Genomic DNA, 23,620 nt, shown 5'->3' on the forward strand with positions numbered 1-23,620 from the left:
CACCCCTCCACTCGTTCCAGACAAGCCGGACACCCTGGTGGATGCAGACGAGGAAAAAGACCTCGACACACCATCAACAGTCTAGGCCTTCCACGAATGACTCACAGGTCTGGCAGAGTGAAGGCTTCAGCCCCGGCGTGGGAACTCAACGTGGTACTGACAAGGCTCATGGGGGCCGCCTTCGAACCTATGCATCAGGCCACTCTCAAGTTCCTTTCGTGGAAAACGCCTTTTATTGTGGCCATCATCCCTGCCAGGAGGGTAGTTGAGATCCAGGCCCTGTCCTGCAAGAGGCCTTATCTGACTTTTCACATCACGAGGGTGGTGCTGCGGGCGCACCCTTCCTTCATGCCAAAGGTTCCGTCAGAATTCCACCTCAACAAACATTTGGTGTTGCCTGTGTTTTTTCCGACACCTTTGTCGCTGGCTGGAAGGACTTTGCACTCGCTGGATGTGGCGCGTGCTCTGAAGTTCTATGTGGCACGCACAAAGAGTTTACGGAAGATGTCTCAACCTTTCGTGAACTTTGGTCCTGTGAACCATGGGAAAGCTTGGTCCAAGGCTTCCATTTCCAGGTGGCTCTCCGCCTGTATTACACACTGTCACCGTTTGGCAAACCGACCAATGCCTGACCGGCTGAGAGCTCATTCCACCAGAGCGATCGCTGCGACGACTTCGTTCCTGTCTGGTGTGCCCCTGCTGGACATCTGCAGGGCTGCTATGTGGAGGTCTACACACACCTTCACAAGATTCTACAGCGTCGAAAGGGATTCCAGAGAGGACTCCAGGGTCGGCCAAGCAGTGCTACGCAACCTGTTCCCTTGAAGGTTAGCCTGTTCCGGAGGTAACAGTAATTGCTTGTGTTGAGCCTTGCCACCTCACGTCGTTGTGTATTTCTGTACTGGTATTCTTTATGTGAATCCATGCCAGACCCCATGCTGGAGAAGGAACAAGTTACTTACCTGTAACTGTTGTACTCTTTTGTCCTGTCCCCTTTCCTCCAGACTGCATGGGCGCCTCTCGTTAGGGAAGGGAGACGGAACCTTTTTCACCAGAAGAAATCTTCCCATTTAAATTTAGAGGTACGCGGGGGCGTAGCCCTGGGAGCATGCGCTCGCCTCACTCTGCCCACCGGCGCCAGTCCCCTTTTCCGCGTCAACAGGAACAGGCCCATTTCACCAGCGCTCCTGGGATTGTCTTCGGACATGTAATACCACGCGCTCTTCCCCGGATACTTTCTTCTGTCTTTCCTCCCCGATGCATTTCGACTTCAGCGGGCTTCAGCAGATGTCCAGCCTGCGAGGTGCTCTTCCCTACATCGGATCCCCACGTTCTTTGCCTCCGCTGCCTTGGCCCCGACAATGGATGGGAGGGTTGCACAAAATGCAAAGCACATTCTTTGCGTGCTTTGACTAGCTAGGTGGACAGAGCTCTTCGAGAAGTCGCCCCCAGAGGACTTGAAGGACTTTTGTCAGTCATAAGTCAAGGCCTAAGGGAGGGCTGCTCTTTTCCAGTGCACCCCGCAAGGGTGACTTCTTCCCAAGGAAACGCCCAGACGGGAGGAACCGCTCAGTTTCTCACACCAGCACGGGTACCAAGGCTAATTCAGCTACCGGCGGCCAGGCCGAGGGGTCTGTAGATCCTTCCAGAGACAGTGCTGAGAGACCGCAAGGTTCTTTTACCGGGTGTACACCTGAGGGGCTATGCACTTGTACCTGCAACATGGCAGAGGGGGCGCCTGTACCCAGCACTACCGGCAACTCTGCTGAGGGTGACATTCCTACCAGGCCTCGGCCTGAGGTGCAGGGTAGGTCTCATGCTCCATCGCCAAGAGTCCTGGAGGAGGCCGGGCCCAGTGAGCCAAGCACCATGACTTTGGCACGTGGCATGCAGGTCGACAAGATGGCCGCCCGAGGAATGCAGCAGGTGGGAGAACGAGTTACAAGGTGAGACTGGTGTCAACCAGCTACGTGGCCTACAGTTTAACCTTCAGCAGCACAGGACAGGTTTACCCCGCAAACAGCTAGACAGAGTATGCAGCGGCATCAGCAGCCGTCCGCTACCCGTCAATATCACCTGCCAACCCACGGGCCTGCGACGACAGGTTCTTTGAAAAGTTCCTCATGCTCATGTCCTCAGATGGGGTCCTTCCTTAGGGATGTAATCATGGACATGCTCGCTCTGGCCCCTCCCCCTGCACCTATAGTTATTCCTCCTATAGCTCCAGCACTGCAGGCCCGTTGCAGCCCCTGCTGCCACGCCGGCTCCTTCGATTCTGGCGCCCCTGCCTTCCACTGTTCAGGCGGTTCCGTACTAGCCTCTGCTGCAGCCTCCGGCTCCGGTCTCCACACCTCAGCCCTCGGCGCCCAGCACCCCTCCACTCGTTCCAGACAAGCCGGACACCCTGGTGGATGCAGACGAGGAAAAAGACCTCGACACACCATCAACAGTCTAGGCCTTCCACGAATGACTCACAGGTCTGGCAGAGTGAAGGCTTCAGCCCCGGCGTGGGAACTCAACGTGGTACTGACAAGGCTCATGGGGGCCGCCTTCGAACCTATGCATCAGGCCACTCTCAAGTTCCTTTCGTGGAAAACGCCTTTTATTGTGGCCATCATCCCTGCCAGGAGGGTAGTTGAGATCCAGGCCCTGTCCTGCAAGCGGCCTTATCTGACTTTTCACATCACGAGGGTGGTGCTGCGGGCGCACCCTTCCTTCATGCCAAAGGTTCCGTCAGAATTCCACCTCAACAAACATTTGGTGTTGCCTGTGTTTTTTCCGACACCTTTGTCGCTGGCTGGAAGGACTTTGCACTCGCTGGATGTGGCGCGTGCTCTGAAGTTCTATGTGGCACGCACAAAGAGTTTACGGAAGATGTCTCAACCTTTCGTGAACTTTGGTCCTGTGAACCATGGGAAAGCTTGGTCCAAGGCTTCCATTTCCAGGTTGCTCTCCGCCTGTATTACACACTGTCACCGTTTGGCAAACCGACCAATGCCTGACCGGCTGAGAGCTCATTCCACCAGAGCGATCGCTGCGACGACTTCGTTCCTGTCTGGTGTGCCCCTGCTGGACATCTGCAGGGCTGCTATGTGGAGGTCTACACACACCTTCACAAGATTCTACAGCGTCGAAAGGGATTCCAGAGAGGACTCCAGGGTCGGCCAAGCAGTGCTACGCAACCTGTTCCCTTGAAGGTGAGCCTGTTCCGGAGGTAACAGTTATTGCTTCTGTTGAGCCTTGCCACCTCACGTCGTTGTGTATTTCTGTACTGCTATTCTTTATGTGAATCCATGCCAGACCCCATGCTGGAGAAGGAACAAGTTACTTACCTGTAACTGTTGTACTCTTTCGTCCTGTCCCCTTTCCTCCATACTGCATGGGCGCCTCTCGTTAGGGAAGGGAGACGGAACCTTTTTCACCAGAAGAAATCTTCCCATTTAAATTTAGAGGTACGCGGGGGCGTAGCCCTGGGAGCATGCGCTCGCCTGACTCTGCCCACCGGCGCCAGTCCCCTTTTCCGCGTCAACAGGAACAGGCCCATTTCACCAGCGCTCCTGGGATTGTCTTCGGACGTGTAATACCACGCGCTCTTCCCCGGATACTTTCTTCTGTCTTTCCTCCCCGATGCATTTCGACTTCAGCGGGCTTCAGCAGATGTCCAGCCTGCGAGGTGCTCTTCCCTACATCGGATCCCCACGTTCTTTGCCTCCGCCCAGAGGACTTGAAGGACTTTTGTCAGTCATAAGTCAAGGCCTAAGGGAGGGCTGCTCTTTTCCAGTGCACCCCGCAAGGGCGTCTTCTTCCCAAGGAAACGCCCAGACGGGAGGAACCGCTCAGTTTCTCACACCAGCACGGGTACCGAGGCTAATTCAGCTACCGGCGGCCAGGCCGAGGGGTCTGTAGATCCTTCCAGAGACAGTGCTGAGAGACCGCAAGGTTCTTTTACCGGGTGTACACCTGAGGGGCTATGCACTTGTACCTGCAACATGGCAGAGGGGGCGCCTGTACCCAGCACTACCGGCAACTCTGCTGAGGGTGACATTCCTACCAGGCCTCGGCCTGAGGTGCAGGGTAGGTCTCATGCTCCATCGCCAAGAGTCCTGGAGGAGGCCGGGCCCAGTGAGCCAAGCACCATGACTTTGGCACGTGGCATGCAGCTCGACAAGATGGCCACCACGCCAGACAAGATGGCCGCCCGAGGAATGCAGCAGGTGGGAGAACGAGTTACAAGGTGGGACTGGTGTCAACCAGCTACGTGGCCTACAGTTTATCCTTCAGCAGCACAGGACAGGTTTACCCCGCAAACAGCTAGACAGAGTATGCAGCGGCATCAGCAGCCGTCCGCTACCTGTCAATATCACCTGCCAACCCACGGGCCTGCGACGACAGGTTCTTTGAAAAGTTCCTCATGCTCATGTCCTCAGATGGGGTCCTTCCTTAGGGATGTAATCATGGACATGCTCGCTCTGGCCCCTCCCCCTGCACCTATAGTTATTCCTCCTATAGCTCCAGCACTGCAGGCCCCGTTGCAGCCCCTGCTGCCACGCCGGCTCCTTCGATTCTGGCGCCCCTGCCTTCCACTGTTCAGGCGGTTCCGTACTAGCCTCTGCTGCAGCCTCCGGCTCCGGTCTCCACACCTCAGCCCTCGGCGCCCAGCACCCCTCCACTCGTTCCAGACAAGCCGGACACCCTGGTGGATGCAGACGAGGAAAAAGACCTCGACACACCATCAACAGTCTAGGCCTTCCACGAATGACTCACAGGTCTGGCAGAGTGAAGGCTTCAGCCCCGGCGTGGGAACTCAACGTGGTACTGACAAGGCTCATGGGGGCCGCCTTCGAACCTATGCATCAGGCCACTCTCAAGTTCCTTTCGTGGAAAACGCCTTTTATTGTGGCCATCATCCCTGCCAGGAGGGTAGTTGAGATCCAGGCCCTGTCCTGCAAGAGGCCTTATCTGACTTTTCACATCACGAGGGTGGTGCTGCGGGCGCACCCTTCCTTCATGCCAAAGGTTCCGTCAGAATTCCACCTCAACAAACATTTGGTGTTGCCTGTGTTTTTTCCGACACCTTTGTCGCTGGCTGGAAGGACTTTGCACTCGCTGGATGTGGCGCGTGCTCTGAAGTTCTATGTGGCACGCACAAAGAGTTTACGGAAGATGTCTCAACCTTTCGTGAACTTTGGTCCTGTGAACCATGGGAAAGCTTGGTCCAAGGCTTCCATTTCCAGGTGGCTCTCCGCCTGTATTACACACTGTCACCGTTTGGCAAACCGACCAATGCCTGACCGGCTGAGAGCTCATTCCACCAGAGCGATCGCTGCGACGACTTCGTTCCTGTCTGGTGTGCCCCTGCTGGACATCTGCAGGGCTGCTATGTGGAGGTCTACACACACCTTCACAAGATTCTACAGCGTCGAAAGGGATTCCAGAGAGGACTCCAGGGTCGGCCAAGCAGTGCTACGCAACCTGTTCCCTTGAAGGTGAGCCTGTTCCGGAGGTAACAGTAATTACTTCTGTTGAGCCTTGCCACCTCACGTCGTTGTGTATTTCTGTACTGCTATTTATTCTTTATGTGAATCCATGCCAGACCCCATGCTGGAGAAGGAACAAGTTACTTACCTGTAACTGTTGTACTCTTTCGTCCTGTCCCCTTTCCTCCATACTGCATGGGCGCCTCTCGTTAGGGAAGGGAGACGGAACCTTTTTCACCAGAAGAAATCTTCCCATTTAAATTTAGAGGCACGCGGGGGCGTAGCCCTGGGAGCATGCGCTCGCCTGACTCTGCCCACCGGCGCCAGTCCCCTTTTCCGCGTCAACAGGAACAGGCCCATTTCACCAGCGCTCCTGGGATTGTCTTCGGACATGTAATACCACGCGCTCTTCCCCGGATACTTTCTTCTGTCTTTCCTCCCCGATGCATTTCGACTTCAGCGGGCTTCAGCAGATGTCCAGCCTTGCGAGGTGCTCTTCCCTACATCGGATCCCCACGTTCTTTGCCTCCGCTGCCTTGGCCCCGACCATGGATGGGAGGGTTGCACAAAATGCAAAGCACATTCTTTGCGTGCTTTGACTAGCTAGGTGGACAGAGCTCTTCGAGAAGTCGCCCCCAGAGGACTTGAAGGACTTTTGTCAGTCATAAGTCAAGGCCTAAGGGAGGGCTGCTCTTTTCCAGTGCACCCCGCAAGGGCGACTTCTTCCCAAGGAAACGCCCAGACGGGAGGAACCGCTCAGTTTCTCACACCAGCACGGGTACCGAGGCTAATTCAGCTACCGGCGGCCAGGCCGAGGGGTCTGTAGATCCTTCCAGAGACAGTGCTGAGAGACCGCAAGGTTCTTTTACCGGGTGTACACCTGAGGGGCTATGCACTTGTACCTGCAACATGGCAGAGGGGGCGCCTGTACCCAGCACTACCGGCAACTCTGCTGAGGGTGACAATCCTACCAGGCCTCGGCCTGAGGTGCAGGGTAGGTCTCATGCTCCATCGCCAAGAGTCCTGGAGGAGGCCGGGCCCAGTGAGCCAAGCACCATGACTTTGGCACATGGCATGCAGCTCGACAAGATGGCCACCACGCCAGACAAGATGGCCGCCCGAGGAATGCAGCAGGTGGGAGAACGAGTTACAAGGTGGGACTGGTGTCAACCAGGTACGTGGCCTACAGTTTATCCTTCAGCAGCACAGGACAGGTTTACCCCGCAAACAGCTAGACAGAGTATGCAGCGGCATCAGCTGCCGTCCGCTACCTGTCAATATCACCTGCCAACCCACGGGCCTGCGCCGACAGGTTCTTTGAAAAGTTCCTCATGCTCATGTCCTCAGATGGGGTCCTTCCTTAGGGATGTAATCATGGACATGCTCGCTCTGGCCCCTCCCCCTGCACCTATAGTTATTCCTCCTATAGCTCCAGCACTGCAGGCCCCGTTGCAGCCCCTGCTGCCACGCCGGCTCCTTCGATTCTGGCGCCCCTGCCTTCCACTGTTCAGGCGGTTCCGTACTAGCCTCTGCTGCAGCCTCCGGCTCCGGTCTCCACACCGCAGCCCTCGGCGCCCAGCACCCCTCCACCCGTTCCAGACAAGCCGGACACCCTGATGGATGCAGACGAGGAAAAAGACCTCGACACACCATCAACAGTCTAGGCCTTCCACGAATGACTCACAGGTCTGGCAGAGTGAAGGCTTCAGCCCCGGCGTGGGAACTCAACGTGGTACTGACAAGGCTCATGGGGGCCGCCTTCGAACCTATGCATCAGGCCACTCTCAAGTTCCTTTCGTGGAAAACGCCTTTTATTGTGGCCATCATCCCTGCCAGGAGGGTAGTTGAGATCCAGGCCCTGTCCTGCAAGCGGCCTTATCTGACTTTTCACATCACGAGGGTGGTGCTGCGGGCGCACCCTTCCTTCATGCCAAAGGTTCCATCAGAATTCCACCTCAACAAACATTTGGTGTTGCCTGTGTTTTTTCCGAAGAGTTTACGGAAGATGTCTCAACCTTTCGTGAACTTTGGTCCTGTGAACCATGGGAAAGCTTGGTCCAAGGCTTCCATTTCCAGGTGGCTCTCCGCCTGTATTACACACTGTCACCGTTTGGCAAACCGACCAATGCCTGACCGGCTGAGAGCTCATTCGACCAGAGCGATCGCTGCGACGACTTCGTTCCTGTCTGGTGTGCCCCTGCTGGACATCTGCAGGGCTGCTATGTGGAGGTCTACACACACCTTCACAAGATTCTACAGCGTCGAAAGGGATTCCAGAGAGGACTCCAGGGTCGGCCAAGCAGTGCTACGCAACCTGTTCCCTTGAAGGTGAGCCTGTTCCGGAGGTAACAGTAATTGCTTCTGTTGAGCCTTGCCACCTCACGTCGTTGTGTATTTCTGTACTGCTATTTATTCTTTATGTGAATCCATGCCAGACCCCATGCTGGAGAAGGAACAAGTTACTTACCTGTAACTGTTGTACTCTTTCGTCCTGTCCCCTTTCCTCCATACTGCATGGGCGCCTCTCGTTAGGGAAGGGAGACGGAACCTTTTTCACCAGAAGAAATCTTCCCATTTAAATTTAGAGGCACGCGGGGGCGTAGCCCTGGGAGCATGCGCTCGCCTGACTCTGCCCACCGGCGCCAGTCCCCTTTTCCGCGTCAACAGGAACAGGCCCATTTCACCAGCGCTCCTGGGATTGTCTTCGGACATGTAATACCACGCGCTCTTCCCCGGATACTTTCTTCTGTCTTTCCTCCCCGATGCATTTCGACTTCAGCGGGCTTCAGCAGATGTCCAGCCTGCGAGGTGCTCTTCCCTACATCGGATCCCCACGTTCTTTGCCTCCGCTGCCTTGGCCCCGACCATGGATGGGAGGGTTGCACAAAATGCAAAGCACATTCTTTGCGTGCTTTGACTAGCTAGGTGGACAGAGCTCTTCGAGAAGTCGCCCCCAGAGGACTTGAAGGACTTTTGTCAGTCATAAGTCAAGGCCTAAGGGAGGGCTGCTCTTTTCCAGTGCACCCCGCAAGGGCGACTTCTTCCCAAGGAAACGCCCAGACGGGAGGAACCGCTCAGTTTCTCACACCAGCACGGGTACCGAGGCTAATTCAGCTACCGGCCGCCAGGCCGAGGGGTCTGTAGATCCTTCCAGAGACAGTGCTGAGAGACCGCAAGGTTCTTTTACCGGGTGTACACCTGAGGGGCTTTGCACTTGTACCTGCAACATGGCAGAGGGGGCGCCTGTACCCAGCACTACCGGCAACTCTGCTGAGGGTGACATTCCTACCAGGCCTCGGCCTGAGGTGCAGGGTAGGTCTCATGCTCCATCGTCAAGAGTCCTGGAGGAGGCCGGGCCCAGTGAGCCAAGCACCATGACTTTGGCACGTGGCATGCAGCTCGACAAGATGGCCACCACGCCAGACAAGATGGCCGCCCGAGGAATGCAGCAGGTGGGAGAACGAGTTACAAGGTGGGACTGGTGTCAACCAGGTACGTGGCCTACAGTTTATCCTTCAGCAGCACAGGACAGGTTTACCCCGCAAACAGCTAGACAGAGTATGCAGCGGCATCAGCAGCTGTCCGCTACCCGTCAATATCACCTGCCAACCCACGGGCCTGCGACGACAGGTTCTTTGAAAAGTTCCTCATGCTCATGTCCTCAGATGGGGTCCTTCCTTAGGGATGTAATCATGGACATGCTCGCTCTGGCCCCTCCCCCTGCACCTATAGTTATTCCTCCTATAGCTCCAGCACTGCAGGCCCCGTTGCAGCCCCTGCTGCCAAGCCGGCTCCTTCGATTCTGGCGCCCCTGCCTTCCACTGTTCAGGCGGTTCCGTACTAGCCTCTGCTGCAGCCTCCGGCTCCGGTCTCCACACCTCAGCCCTCGGCGCCCAGCACCCCTCCACTCGTTCCAGACAAGCCGGACACCCTGGTGGATGCAGATGAGAAAAAGACCTCGACACACCATCAACAGTCTAGGCCTTCCACGAATGACTCACAGGTCTGGCAGAGTGAAGGCTTCAGCCCCGGCGTGGGAACTCAACGTGGTACTGACAAGGCTCATGGGGGCCGCCTTCGAACCTATGCATCAGGCCACTCTCAAGTTCCTTTCGTGGAAAGCGCCTTTTATTGTGGCCATCATCCCTGCCAGGAGGGTAGTTGAGATCCAGGCCCTGTCCTGCAAGCAGCCTTATCTGACTTTTCACATCACGAGGGTGGTGCTGCGGGCGCACCCTTCCTTCATGCCAAAGGTTCCGTCAGAATTCCATCTCAACAAACATTTGGTGTTGCCTGTGTTTTTTCCGACACCTTTGTCGCTGGCTGGAAGGACTTTGCACTCGCTGGATGTGGCGCGTGCTCTGAAGTTCTATGTGGCACGCACAAAGAGTTTACGGAAGATGTCTCAACCTTTCGTGAACTTTGGTCCTGTGAACCATGGGAAAGCTTGGTCCAAGGCTTCCATTTCCAGGTGGCTCTCCGCCTGTATTACACACTGTCACCGTTTGGCAAACCGACCAATGCCTGACCGGCTGAGAGCTCATTCCACCAGAGCGATCGCTGCGACGACTTCGTTCCTGTCTGGTGTGCCCCTGCTGGACATCTGCAGGGCTGCTATGTGGAGGTCTACACACACCTTCACAAGATTCTACAGCGTCGAAAGGGATTCCAGAGAGGACTCCAGGGTCGGCCAAGCAGTGCTACGCAACCTGTCCCTTGAAGGTGAGCCTGTTCCGGAGGTAACAGTAATTGCTTCTGTTGAGCCTTGCCACCTCACGTCGTTGTGTATTTCTGTACTGCTATTTATTCTTTATGTGAATCCATGCCAGACCCCATGCTGGAGAAGGAACAAGTTACTTACCTGTAACTGTTGTACTCTTTCGTCCTGTCCCCTTTCCTCCATACTGCATGGGCGCCTCTCGTTAGGGAAGGGAGACGGAACCTTTTTCACCAGAAGAAATCTTCCCATTTAAATTTAGAGGCACGCGGGGGCGTAGCCCTGGGAGCATGCGCTCGCCTGACTCTGCCCACCGGCGCCAGTCCCCTTTTCCGCGTCAACAGGAACAGGCCCATTTCACCAGCACTCCTGGGATTGTCTTCGGACATGTAATACCACGCGCTCTTCCCCGGATACTTTCTTCTGTCTTTCCTCCCCAATGCATTTCGACTTCAGCGGGCTTCAGCAGATGTCCAGCCTGCGAGGTGCTCTTCCCTACATCGGATCCCCACGTTCTTTGCCTCCGCTGCCTTGGCCCCGACCATGGATGGGAGGGTTGCACAAAATGCAAAGCACATTCTTTGCGTGCTTTGACTAGCTAGGTGGACAGAGCTCTTCGAGAAGTCGCCCCCAGAGGACTTGAAGGACTTTTGTCAGTCATAAGTCAAGGCCTAAGGGAGGGCTGCTCTTTTCCAGTGCACCCCGCAAGGGCGACTTCTTCCCAAGGAAACTCCCAGACGGGAGGAACCGCTCCGCACGGGTACCGAGGCTAAATCAGCTACCGGCCGCGAGGCCGAGGGGTCTGTAGATCCTTCCAGAGACAGTGCTGAGAGACCGCAAGGTTCTTTTAACGGGTGTACACCTGAGGGGCTATGCACTTGTACCTGCAACATGGCAGAGGGGGCGCCTGTACCCAGCACTACCGGCAACTCTGCTGAGGGTGACATTCCTACCAGGCCTCGGCCTGAGGTGCAGGGTAGGTCTCATGCTCCATCGTCAAGAGTCCTGGAGGAGGCCGGGCCCAGTGAGCCAAGCACCATGACTTTGGCACGTGGCATGCAGCTCGACAAGATGGCCACCACGCCAGACAAGATGGCCGCCCGAGGAATGCAGCAGGTGGGAGAACGAGTTACAAGGTGGGACTGGTGTCAACCAGGTACGTGGCCTACAGTTTATCCTTCAGCAGCACAGGACAGGTTTACCCCGCAAACAGCTAGACAGAGTATGCAGCGGCATCAGCAGCTGTCCGCTACCCGTCAATATCACCTGCCAACCCACGGGCCTGCGACGACAGGTTCTTTGAAAAGTTCCTCATGCTCATGTCCTCAGATGGGGTCCTTCCTTAGGGATGTAATCATGGACATGCTCGCTCTGGCCCCTCCCCCTGCACCTATAGTTATTCCTCCTATAGCTCCAGCACTGCAGGCCCCGTTGCAGCCCCTGCTGCCAAGCCGGCTCCTTCGATTCTGGCGCCCCTGCCTTCCACTGTTCAGGCGGTTCCGTACTAGCCTCTGCTGCAGCCTCCGGCTCCGGTCTCCACACCTCAGCCCTCGGCGCCCAGCACCCCTCCACTCGTTCCAGACAAGCCGGACACCCTGGTGGATGCAGATGAGAAAAAGACCTCGACACACCATCAACAGTCTAGGCCTTCCACGAATGACTCACAGGTCTGGCAGAGTGAAGGCTTCAGCCCCGGCATGGGAACTCAACGTGGTACTGACAAGGCTCATGGGGGCCGCCTTCGAACCTATGCATCAGGCCACTCTCAAGTTCCTTTCGTGGAAAGCGCCTTTTATTGTGGCCATCATCCCTGCCAGGAGGGTAGTTGAGATCCAGGCCCTGTCCTGCAAGCAGCCTTATCTGACTTTTCACATCACGAGGGTGGTGCTGCGGGCGCACCCTTCCTTCATGCCAAAGGTTCCGTCAGAATTCCATCTCAACAAACATTTGGTGTTGCCTGTGTTTTTTCCGACACCTTTGTCGCTGGCTGGAAGGACTTTGCACTCGCTGGATGTGGCGCGTGCTCTGAAGTTCTATGTGGCACGCACAAAGAGTTTACGGAAGATGTCTCAACCTTTCGTGAACTTTGGTCCTGTGAACCATGGGAAAGCTTGGTCCAAGGCTTCCATTTCCAGGTTGCTCTCCGCCTGTATTACACACTGTCACCGTTTGGCAAACCGACCAATGCCTGACCGGCTGAGAGCTCATTCCACCAGAGCGATCGCTGCGACGACTTCGTTCCTGTCTGGTGTGCCCCTGCTGGACATATGCAGGGCTGCTATGTGGAGGTCTACACACACCTTCACAAGATTCTACAGCGTCGAAAGGGATTCCAGAGAGGACTCCAGGGTCGGCCAAGCAGTGCTACGCAACCTGTTCCCTTGAAGGTGAGCCTGTTCCGGAGGTAACAGTAATTGCTTCTGTTGAGCCTTGCCACCTCATGTCGTTGTGTATTTCTGTACTGCTATTCTTTATGTGAATCCATGCCAGACCCCATGCTGGAGAAGGAACAAGTTACATACCTGTAACTGTTGTACTCTTTCGTCCTGTCCCCTTTCCTCCATACTGCATGGGCGCCTCTCGTTAGGGAAGGGAGACGGAACCTTTTTCACCAGAAGAAATCTTCCCATTTAAATTTAGAGGCACGCGGGGGCGTAGCCCTGGGAGCATGCGCTCGCCTGACTCTGCCCACCGGCGCCAGTCCCCTTTTCCGCGTCAACAGGAACAGGCCCATTTCACCAGCGCTCCTGGGATTGTCTTCGGACATGTAATACCACGCGCTCTTCCCCGGATACTTTCTTCTGTCTTTCCTCCCCGATGCATTTCGACTTCAGCGGGCTTCAGCAGATGTCCAGCCTGCGAGGTGCTCTTCCCTACATCGGATCCCCACGTTCTTTGCCTCCGCTGCCTTGGCCCCGACCATGGATGGGAGGGTTGCACAAAATGCAAAGCACATTCTTTGCGTGCTTTGACTAGCTGGGTGGACAGAGCTCTTCGAGAAGTCGCCCCCAGAGGACTTGAAGGACTTTTGTCAGTCATAATTCAAGGCCTAAGGGAGGGCTGCTCTTTTCCAGTGCACCCCGCAAGGGCGACTTCTTCCCAAGGAAACGCCCAGACGGGAGGAACCGCTCAGTTTCTCACACCAGCACGGGTACCGAGGCTAATTCAGCTACCGGCAGCCAGGCCGAGGGGTCTGTAGATCCTTCCAGAGACAGTGCTGAGAGACCGCAAGGTTCTTTTACCGGGTGTACACCTGAGGGGCTATGCACTTGTACCTGCAACATGGCAGAGGGGGCGCCTGTACCCAGCACTACCGGCAACTCTGCTGAGGGTGACATTCCTACCAGGCCTCGGCCTGAGGTGCAGGGTAGGTCTCATGCTCCATCGCCAAGAGTCCTGGAGGAGGCCGGGCCCAGTGAGCCAAGCACCATGACTTTGGCACGTGGCATGCAGCTCGACAAGATGGCCACCACGCCAGACAAGATGGCCGCCCGAGGAATGCAGCAGGTGGGAGAACGAGTTACAAGGTGGGACTGGTGTCAACCAGCTACGTGGCCTACAGTTTATCCTTCAGCAGCACAGGACAGGTTTACCCCGCAAACAGCTAGACAGAGTATGCAGCGGCAGCAGCAGCCGTCCGCTACCTGTCAATATCACCTGCCAACCCACGGGCCTGCGACGACAGGTTCTTTGAAAAGTTCCTCATGCTCATGTCCTCAGATGGGGTCCTTCCTTAGGGATGTAATCATGGACATGCTCGCTCTGGCCCCTCCCCCTGCACCTATAGTTATTCCTCCTATAGCTCCAGCACTGCAGGCCCCGTTGCAGCCCCTGCTGCCACGCCGGCTCCTTCGATTCTGGCGCCCCTGCCTTCCACTGTTCAGGCGGTTCCGTACTAGCCTCTGCTGCAGCCTCCGGCTCCGGTCTCCACACCTCAGCCCTCGGCGCCCAGCACCCCTCCACTCGTTCCAGACAAGCCGGACACCCTGGTGGATGCAGACGAGGAAAAAGACCTCGACACACCATCAACAGTCTAGGCCTTCCACGAATGACTCACAGGTCTGGCAGAGTGAAGGCTTCAGCCCCGGCGTGGGAACTCAACGTGGTACTGACAAGGCTCATGGGGGCCGCCTTCGAACCTATGCATCAGGCCACTCTCAAGTTCCTTTTGTGGAAAACGCCTTTTATTGTGGCCATCATCCCTGCCAGGAGGGTAGTTGAGATCCAGGCCCTGTCCTGCAAGAGGCCTTATCTGACTTTTCACATCACGAGGGTGGTGCTGCGGGCGCACCCTTCCTTCATGCCAAAGGTTCCGTCAGAATTCCACCTCAACAAACATTTGGTGTTGCCTGTGTTTTTTCCGACACCTTTGTCGCTGGCTGGAAGGACTTTGCACTCGCTGGATGTGGCGCGTGCTCTGAAGTTCTATGTGGCACGCACAAAGAGTTTACGGAAGATGTCTCAACCTTTCGTGAACTTTGGTCCTGTGAACCATGGGAAAGCTTGGTCCAAGGCTTCCATTTCCAGGTGGCTCTCCGCCTGTATTACACACTGTCACCGTTTGGCAAACCGACCAATGCCTGACCGGCTGAGAGCTCATTCCACCAGAGCGATCGCTGCGACGACTTCGTTCCTGTCTGGTGTGCCCCTGCTGGACATCTGCAGGGCTGCTATGTGGAGGTCTACACACACCTTCACAAGATTCTACAGCGTCGAAAGGGATTCCAGAGAGGACTCCAGGGTCGGCCAAGCAGTGCTACGCAACCTGTTCCCTTGAAGGTTAGCCTGTTCCGGAGGTAACAGTAATTGCTTCTGTTGAGCCTTGCCACCTCACGTCGTTGTGTATTTCTGTACTGCTATTCTTTATGTGAATCCATGCCAGACCCCATGCTGGAGAAGGAACAAGTTACTTACCTGTAACTGTTGTACTCTTTTGTCCTGTCCCCTTTCCTCCAGACTGCATGGGCGCCTCTCGTTAGGGAAGGGAGACGGAACCTTTTTCACCAGAAGAAATCTTCCCATTTAAATTTAGAGGTACGCGGGGGCGTAGCCCTGGGAGCATGCGCTCGCCTCACTCTGCCCACCGGCGCCAGTCCCCTTTTCCGCGTCAACAGGAACAGGCCCATTTCACCAGCGCTCCTGGGATTGTCTTCGGACATGTAATACCACGCGCTCTTCCCCGGATACTTTCTTCTGTCTTTCCTCCCCGATGCATTTCGACTTCAGCGGGCTTCAGCAGATGTCCAGCCTGCGAGGTGCTCTTCCCTACATCGGATCCCCACGTTCTTTGCCTCCGCTGCCTTGGCCCCGACAATGGATGGGAGGGTTGCACAAAATGCAAAGCACATTCTTTGCGTGCTTTGACTAGCTAGGTGGACAGAGCTCTTCGAGAAGTCGCCCCCAGAGGACTTGAAGGACTTTTGTCAGTCATAAGTCAAGGCCTAAGGGAGGGCTGCTCTTTTCCAGTGCACCCCGCAAGGGCGACTTCTTCCCAAGGAAACGCCCAGACGGGAGGAACCGCTCAGTTTCTCACACCAGCACGGGTACCGAGGCTAATTCAGCTACCGGCGGCCAGGCCGAGGGGTCTGTAGATCCTTCCAGAGACAGTGCTGAGAGACCGCAAGGTTCTTTTACCGGGTGTACACCTGAGGGGCTATGCACTTGTACCTGCAACATGGCAGAGGGGGCGCCTGTACCCAGCACTACCGGCAACTCTGCTGAGGGTGACATTCCTACCAGGCCTCGGCCTGAGGTGCAGGGTAGGTCTCATGCTCCATCGCCAAGAGTCCTGGAGGAGGCCGGGCCCAGTGAGCCAAGCACCATGACTTTGGCACGTGGCATGCAGGTCGACAAGATGGCCACCACGCCAGACAAGATGGCCGCCCGAGGAATGCAGCAGGTGGGAGAACGAGTTACAAGGTGAGACTGGTGTCAACCAGCTACGTGGCCTACAGTTTAACCTTCAGCAGCACAGGACAGGTTTACCCCGCAAACAGCTAGACAGAGTATGCAGCGGCATCAGCAGCCGTCCGCTACCCGTCAATATCACCTGCCAACCCACGGGCCTGCGACGACAGGTTCTTTGAAAAGTTCCTCATGCTCATGTCCTCAGATGGGGTCCTTCCTTAGGGATGTAATCATGGACATGCTCGCTCTGGCCCCTCCCCCTGCACCTATAGTTATTCCTCCTATAGCTCCAGCACTGCAGGCCCGTTGCAGCCCCTGCTGCCACGCCGGCTCCTTCGATTCTGGCGCCCCTGCCTTCCACTGTTCAGGCGGTTCCGTACTAGCCTCTGCTGCAGCCTCCGGCTCCGGTCTCCACACCTCAGCCCTCGGCGCCCAGCACCCCTCCACTCGTTCCAGACAAGCCGGACACCCTGGTGGATGCAGACGAGGAAAAAGACCTCGACACACCATCAACAGTCTAGGCCTTCCACGAATGACTCACAGGTCTGGCAGAGTGAAGGCTTCAGCCCCGGCGTGGGAACTCAACGTGGTACTGACAAGGCTCATGGGGGCCGCCTTCGAACCTATGCATCAGGCCACTCTCAAGTTCCTTTCGTGGAAAACGCCTTTTATTGTGGCCATCATCCCTGCCAGGAGGGTAGTTGAGATCCAGGCCCTGTCCTGCAAGCGGCCTTATCTGACTTTTCACATCACGAGGGTGGTGCTGCGGGCGCACCCTTCCTTCATGCCAAAGGTTCCGTCAGAATTCCACCTCAACAAACATTTGGTGTTGCCTGTGTTTTTTCCGACACCTTTGTCGCTGGCTGGAAGGACTTTGCACTCGCTGGATGTGGCGCGTGCTCTGAAGTTCTATGTGGCACGCACAAAGAGTTTACGGAAGATGTCTCAACCTTTCGTGAACTTTGGTCCTGTGAACCATGGGAAAGCTTGGTCCAAGGCTTCCATTTCCAGGTTGCTCTCCGCCTGTATTACACACTGTCACCGTTTGGCAAACCGACCAATGCCTGACCGGCTGAGAGCTCATTCCACCAGAGCGATCGCTGCGACGACTTTGTTCCTGTCTGGTGTGCCCCTGCTGGACATCTGCAGGGCTGCTATGTGGAGGTCTACACACACCTTCACAAGATTCTACAGCGTCGAAAGGGATTCCAGAGAGGACTCCAGGGTCGGCCAAGCAGTGCTACGCAACCTGTTCCCTTGAAGGTGAGCCTGTTCTGGAGGTAACAGTAATTGCTTCTGTTGAGCCTTGCCACCTCACGTCGTTGTGTATTTCTGTACTGCTATTCTTTATGTGAATCCATGGCAGACCCCATGCTGGAGAAGGAACAAGTTACTTACCTGTAACTGTTGTACTCCTTCCTCCTGTCCCCTTTCCTCCATACTGCATGGGCGCCTCTCGTTAGGGAAGGGAGACGGAACCTTTTTCACCAGAAGAAATCTTCCCATTTAAATTTAGAGGCACGCGGGGGCGTAGCCCTGGGAGCATGCGCTCGCCTGACTCTGCCCACCGGCGCCAGTCCCCTTTTCCGCGTCAACAGGAACAGGCCCATTTCACCAGCGCTCCTGGGATTGTCTTCGGACATGTAATACCACGCGCTCTTCCCCGGATACTTTCTTCTGTCTTTCCTCCCCGATGCATTTCGACTTCAGCGGGCTTCAGCAGATGTCCAGCCTGCGAGGTGCTCTTCCCTACATCGGATCCCCACGTTCTTTGCCTCCGCTGCCTTGGCCCCGACCATGGATGGGAGGGTTGCACAAAATGCAAAGCACATTCTTTGCGTGCTTTGACTAGCTAGGTGGACAGAGCTCTTCGAGAAGTCGCCCCCAGAGGACTTGAAGGACTTTTGTCAGTCATAAGTCAAGGCCTAAGGGAGGGCTGCTCTTTTCCAGTGCACCCCGCAAGGGCGACTTCTTCCCAAGGAAACGCCCAGACGGGAGGAACCGCTCAGTTTCTCACACCAGCACGGGTACCGAGGCTAATTGAGCTACCGGCGGCCAGGCCGAGGGGTCTGTAGATCCTTCCAGAGACAGTGCTGAGAGACCGCAAGGTTCTTTTACCGGGTGTACACCTGAGGGGCTATGCACTTGTACCTGCAACATGGCAGAGGGGGCGCCTGTACCCAGCACTACCGGCAACTCTGCTGAGGGTGACATTCCTACCAGGCCTCGGCCTGAGGTGCAGGGTAGGTCTCATGCTCCATCGCCAAGAGTCCTGGAGGAGGCCGGGCCCAGTAAGCCAAGCACCATGACTTTGGCACGTGGCATGCAGCTCGACAAGATGGCCACCACGCCAGACAAGATGGCCGCCCGAGGAATGCAGCAGGTGGGAGAACGAGTTACAAGGTGAGACTGGTGTCAACCAGCTACGTGGCCTACAGTTTAACCTTCAGCAGCACAGGACAGGTTTACCCCGCAAACAGCTAGACAGAGTATGCAGCGGCATCAGCAGCCGTCCGCTACCCGTCAATATCACCTGCCAACCCACGGGCCTGCGACGACAGGTTCTTTGAAAAGTTCCTCATGCTCATGTCCTCAGATGGGGTCCTTCCTTAGGGATGTAATCATGGACATGCTCGCTCTGTCCCCTCCCCCTGCATCTATAGTTATTCCTCCTATAGCTCCAGCACTGCAGGCCCGTTGCAGCCCCTGCTGCCACGCCGGCTCCTTCGATTCTGGCGCCCCTGCCTTCCACTGTTCAGGCGGTTCCGTACTAGCCTCTGCTGCAGCCTCCGGCTCCGGTCTCCACACCTCAGCCCTCGGCGCCCAGCACCCCTCCACTCGTTCCAGACAAGCCGGACACCCTGGTGGATGCAGACGAGGAAAAAGACCTCGACACACCATCAACAGTCTAGGCCTTCCACGAATGACTCACAGGTCTGGCAGAGTGAAGGCTTCAGCCCCGGCGTGGGAACTCAACGTGGTACTGACAAGGCTCATGGGGGCCGCCTTCGAACCTATGCATCAGGCCACTCTCAAGTTCCTTTCGTGGAAAACGCCTTTTATTGTGGCCATCATCCCTGCCAGGAGGGTAGTTGAGATCCAGGCCCTGTCCTGCAAGCGGCCTTATCTGACTTTTCACCTCACGAGGGTGGTGCTGCGGGCGCACCCTTCCTTCATGCCAAAGGTTCCGTCAGAATTCCACCTCAACAAACATTTGGTGTTGCCTGTGTTTTTTCCGACACCTTTGTCGCTGGCTGGAAGGACTTTGCACTCGCTGGATGTGGCGCGTGCTCTGAAGTTCTATGTGGCACGCACAAAGAGTTTTTACGGAAGATGTCTCAACCTTTCGTGAACTTTGGTCCTGTGAACCATGGGAAAGCTTGGTCCAAGGCTTCCATTTCCAGGTTGCTCTCCGCCTGTATTACACACTGTCACCGTTTGGCAAACCGACCAATGCCTGACCGGCTGAGAGCTCATTCCACCAGAGCGATCGCTGCGACGACTTCGTTCCTGTCTGGTGTGCCCCTGCTGGACATCTGCAGGGCTGCTATGTGGAGGTCTACACACACCTTCACAAGATTCTACAGCGTCGAAAGGGATTCCAGAGAGGACTCCAGGGTCGGCCAAGCAGTGCTACGCAACCTGTTCCCTTGAAGGTGAGCCTGTTCCGGAGGTAACAGTTATTGCTTCTGTTGAGCCTTGCCACCTCACGTCGTTGTGTATTTCTGTACTGCTATTCTTTATGTGAATCCATGCCAGACCCCATGCTGGAGAAGGAACAAGTTACTTACCTGTAACTGTTGTACTCTTTCGTCCTGTCCCCTTTCCTCCATACTGCATGGGCGCCTCTCGTTAGGGAAGGGAGACGGAACCTTTTTCACCAGAAGAAATCTTCCCATTTAAATTTAGAGGTACGCGGGGGCGTAGCCCTGGGAGCATGCGCTCGCCTGACTCTGCCCACCGGCGCCAGTCCCCTTTTCCGCGTCAACAGGAACAGGCCCATTTCACCAGCGCTCCTGGGATTGTCTTCGGACGTGTAATACCACGCGCTCTTCCCCGGATACTTTCTTCTGTCTTTCCTCCCCGATGCATTTCGACTTCAGCGGGCTTCAGCAGATGTCCAGCCAGCGAGGTGCTCTTCCCTACATCGGATCCCCACGTTCTTTGCCTCCGCTGCCTTGGCCCCGACCATGGATGGGAGGGTTGCACAAAATGCAAAGCACATTCTTTGCGTGCTTTGACTAGCTAGGTGGACAGAGCTCTTCGAGAAGTCGCCCCCAGAGGACTTGAAGGACTTTTGTCAGTCATAAGTCAAGGCCTAAGGGAGGGCTGCTCTTTTCCAGTGCACCCCGCAAGGGCGACTTCTTCCCAAGGAAACGCCCAGACGGGAGGAACCGCTCAGTTTCTCACACCAGCACGGGTACCGAGGCTAATTCAGCTACCGGCGGCCAGGCCGAGGGGTCTGTAGATCCTTCCAGAGACAGTGCTGAGAGACCGCAAGGTTCTTTTACCGGGTGTACACCTGAGGGGCTATGCACTTGTACCTGCAACATGGCAGAGGGGGCGCCTGTACCCAGCACTACCGGCAACTCTGCTGAGGGTGACATTCCTACCAGGCCTCGGCCTGAGGTGCAGGGTAGGTCTCATGCTCCATCGCCAAGAGTCCTGGAGGAGGCCGGGCCCAGTGAGCCAAGCACCATGACTTTGGCACGTGGCATGCAGCTCGACAAGATGGCCACCACGCCAGACAAGATGGCCGCCCGAGGAATGCAGCAGGTGGGAGAACGAGTTACAAGGTGGGACTGGTGTCAACCAGCTACGTGGCCTACAGTTTATCCTTCAGCAGCACAGGACAGGTTTACCCCGCAAACAGCTAGACAGAGTATGCAGCGGCATCAGCAGCCGTCCGCTACCTGTCAATATCACCTGCCAACCCACGGGCCTGCGACGACAGGTTCTTTGAAAAGTTCCTCATGCTCATGTCCTCAGATGGGGTCCTTCCTTAGGGATGTAATCATGGACATGCTCGCTCTGGCCCCTCCCCCTGCACCTATAGTTATTCCTCCTATAGCTCCAGCACTGCAGGCCCCGTTGCAGCCCCTGCTGCCACGCCGGCTCCTTCGATTCTGGCGCCCCTGCCTTCCACTGTTCAGGCGGTTCCGTACTAGCCTCTGCTGCAGCCTCCGGCTCCGGTCTCCACACCTCAGCCCTCGGCGCCCAGCACCCCTCCACTCGTTCCAGACAAGCCGGACACCCTGGTGGATGCAGACGAGGAAAAAGACCTCGACACACCATCAACAGTCTAGGCCTTCCACGAATGACTCACAGGTCTGGCAGAGTGAAGGCTTCAGCCCCGGCGTGGGAACTCAACGTGGTACTGACAAGGCTCATGGGGGCCGCCTTCGAACCTATGCATCAGGCCACTCTCAAGTTCCTTTCGTGGAAAACGCCTTTTATTGTGGCCATCATCCCTGCCAGGAGGGTAGTTGAGATCCAGGCCCTGTCCTGCAAGAGGCCTTATCTGACTTTTCACATCACGAGGGTGGTGCTGCGGGCGCACCCTTCCTTCATGCCAAAGGTTCCGTCAGAATTCCACCTCAACAAACATTTGGTGTTGCCTGTGTTTTTTCCGACACCTTTGTCGCTGGCTGGAAGGACTTTGCACTCGCTGGATGTGGCGCGTGCTCTGAAGTTCTATGTGGCACGCACAAAGAGTTTACGGAAGATGTCTCAACCTTTCGTGAACTTTGGTCCTGTGAACCATGGGAAAGCTTGGTCCAAGGCTTCCATTTCCAGGTGGCTCTCCGCCTGTATTACACACTGTCACCGTTTGGCAAACCGACCAATGCCTGACCGGCTGAGAGCTCATTCCACCAGAGCGATCGCTGCGACGACTTCGTTCCTGTCTGGTGTGCCCCTGCTGGACATCTGCAGGGCTGCTATGTGGAGGTCTACACACACCTTCACAAGATTCTACAGCGTCGAAAGGGATTCCAGAGAGGACTCCAGGGTCGGCCAAGCAGTGCTACGCAACCTGTTCCCTTGAAGGTGAGCCTGTTCCGGAGGTAACAGTAATTACTTCTGTTGAGCCTTGCCACCTCACGTCGTTGTGTATTTCTGTACTGCTATTTATTCTTTATGTGAATCCATGCCAGACCCCATGCTGGAGAAGGAACAAGTTACTTACCTGTAACTGTTGTACTCTTTCGTCCTGTCCCCTTTCCTCCATACTGCATGGGCGCCTCTCGTTAGGGAAGGGAGACGGAACCTTTTTCACCAGAAGAAATCTTCCCATTTAAATTTAGAGGCACGCGGGGGCGTAGCCCTGGGAGCATGCGCTCGCCTGACTCTGCCCACCGGCGCCAGTCCCCTTTTCCGCGTCAACAGGAACAGGCCCATTTCACCAGCGCTCCTGGGATTGTCTTCGGACATGTAATACCACGCGCTCTTCCCCGGATACTTTCTTCTGTCTTTCCTCCCCGATGCATTTCGACTTCAGCGGGCTTCAGCAGATGTCCAGCCTGCGAGGTGCTCTTCCCTACATCGGATCCCCACGTTCTTTGCCTCCGCTGCCTTGGCCCCGACCATGGATGGGAGGGTTGCACAAAATGCAAAGCACATTCTTTGCGTGCTTTGACTAGCTAGGTGGACAGAGCTCTTCGAGAAGTCGCCCCCAGAGGACTTGAAGGACTTTTGTCAGTCATAAGTCAAGGCCTAAGGGAGGGCTGCTCTTTTCCAGTGCACCCCGCAAGGGCGACTTCTTCCCAAGGAAACGCCCAGACGGGAGGAACCGCTCAGTTTCTCACACCAGCACGGGTACCGAGGCTAATTCAGCTACCGGCGGCCAGGCCGAGGGGTCTGTAGATCCTTCCAGAGACAGTGCTGAGAGACCGCAAGGTTCTTTTACCGGGTGTACACCTGAGGGGCTATGCACTTGTACCTGCAACATGGCAGAGGGGGCGCCTGTACCCAGCACTACCGGCAACTCTGCTGAGGGTGACAATCCTACCAGGCCTCGGCCTGAGGTGCAGGGTAGGTCTCATGCTCCATCGCCAAGAGTCCTGGAGGAGGCCGGGCCCAGTGAGCCAAGCACCATGACTTTGGCACATGGCATGCAGCTCGACAAGATGGCCACCACGCCAGACAAGATGGCCGCCCGAGGAATGCAGCAGGTGGGAGAACGAGTTACAAGGTGGGACTGGTGTCAACCAGGTACGTGGCCTACAGTTTATCCTTCAGCAGCACAGGACAGGTTTACCCCGCAAACAGCTAGACAGAGTATGCAGCGGCATCAGCTGCCGTCCGCTACCTGTCAATATCACCTGCCAACCCACGGGCCTGCGCCGACAGGTTCTTTGAAAAGTTCCTCATGCTCATGTCCTCAGATGGGGTCCTTCCTTAGGGATGTAATCATGGACATGCTCGCTCTGGCCCCTCCCCCTGCACCTATAGTTATTCCTCCTATAGCTCCAGCACTGCAGGCCCCGTTGCAGCCCCTGCTGCCACGCCGGCTCCTTCG

This window comes from Ambystoma mexicanum, chromosome 2q, assembly GCF_040938575.1.
Source record: "Ambystoma mexicanum isolate Mex_15411 chromosome 2q, UKY_AmexF1_1, whole genome shotgun sequence".
Lineage (NCBI taxonomy): Eukaryota > Metazoa > Chordata > Amphibia > Caudata > Ambystomatidae > Ambystoma > Ambystoma mexicanum.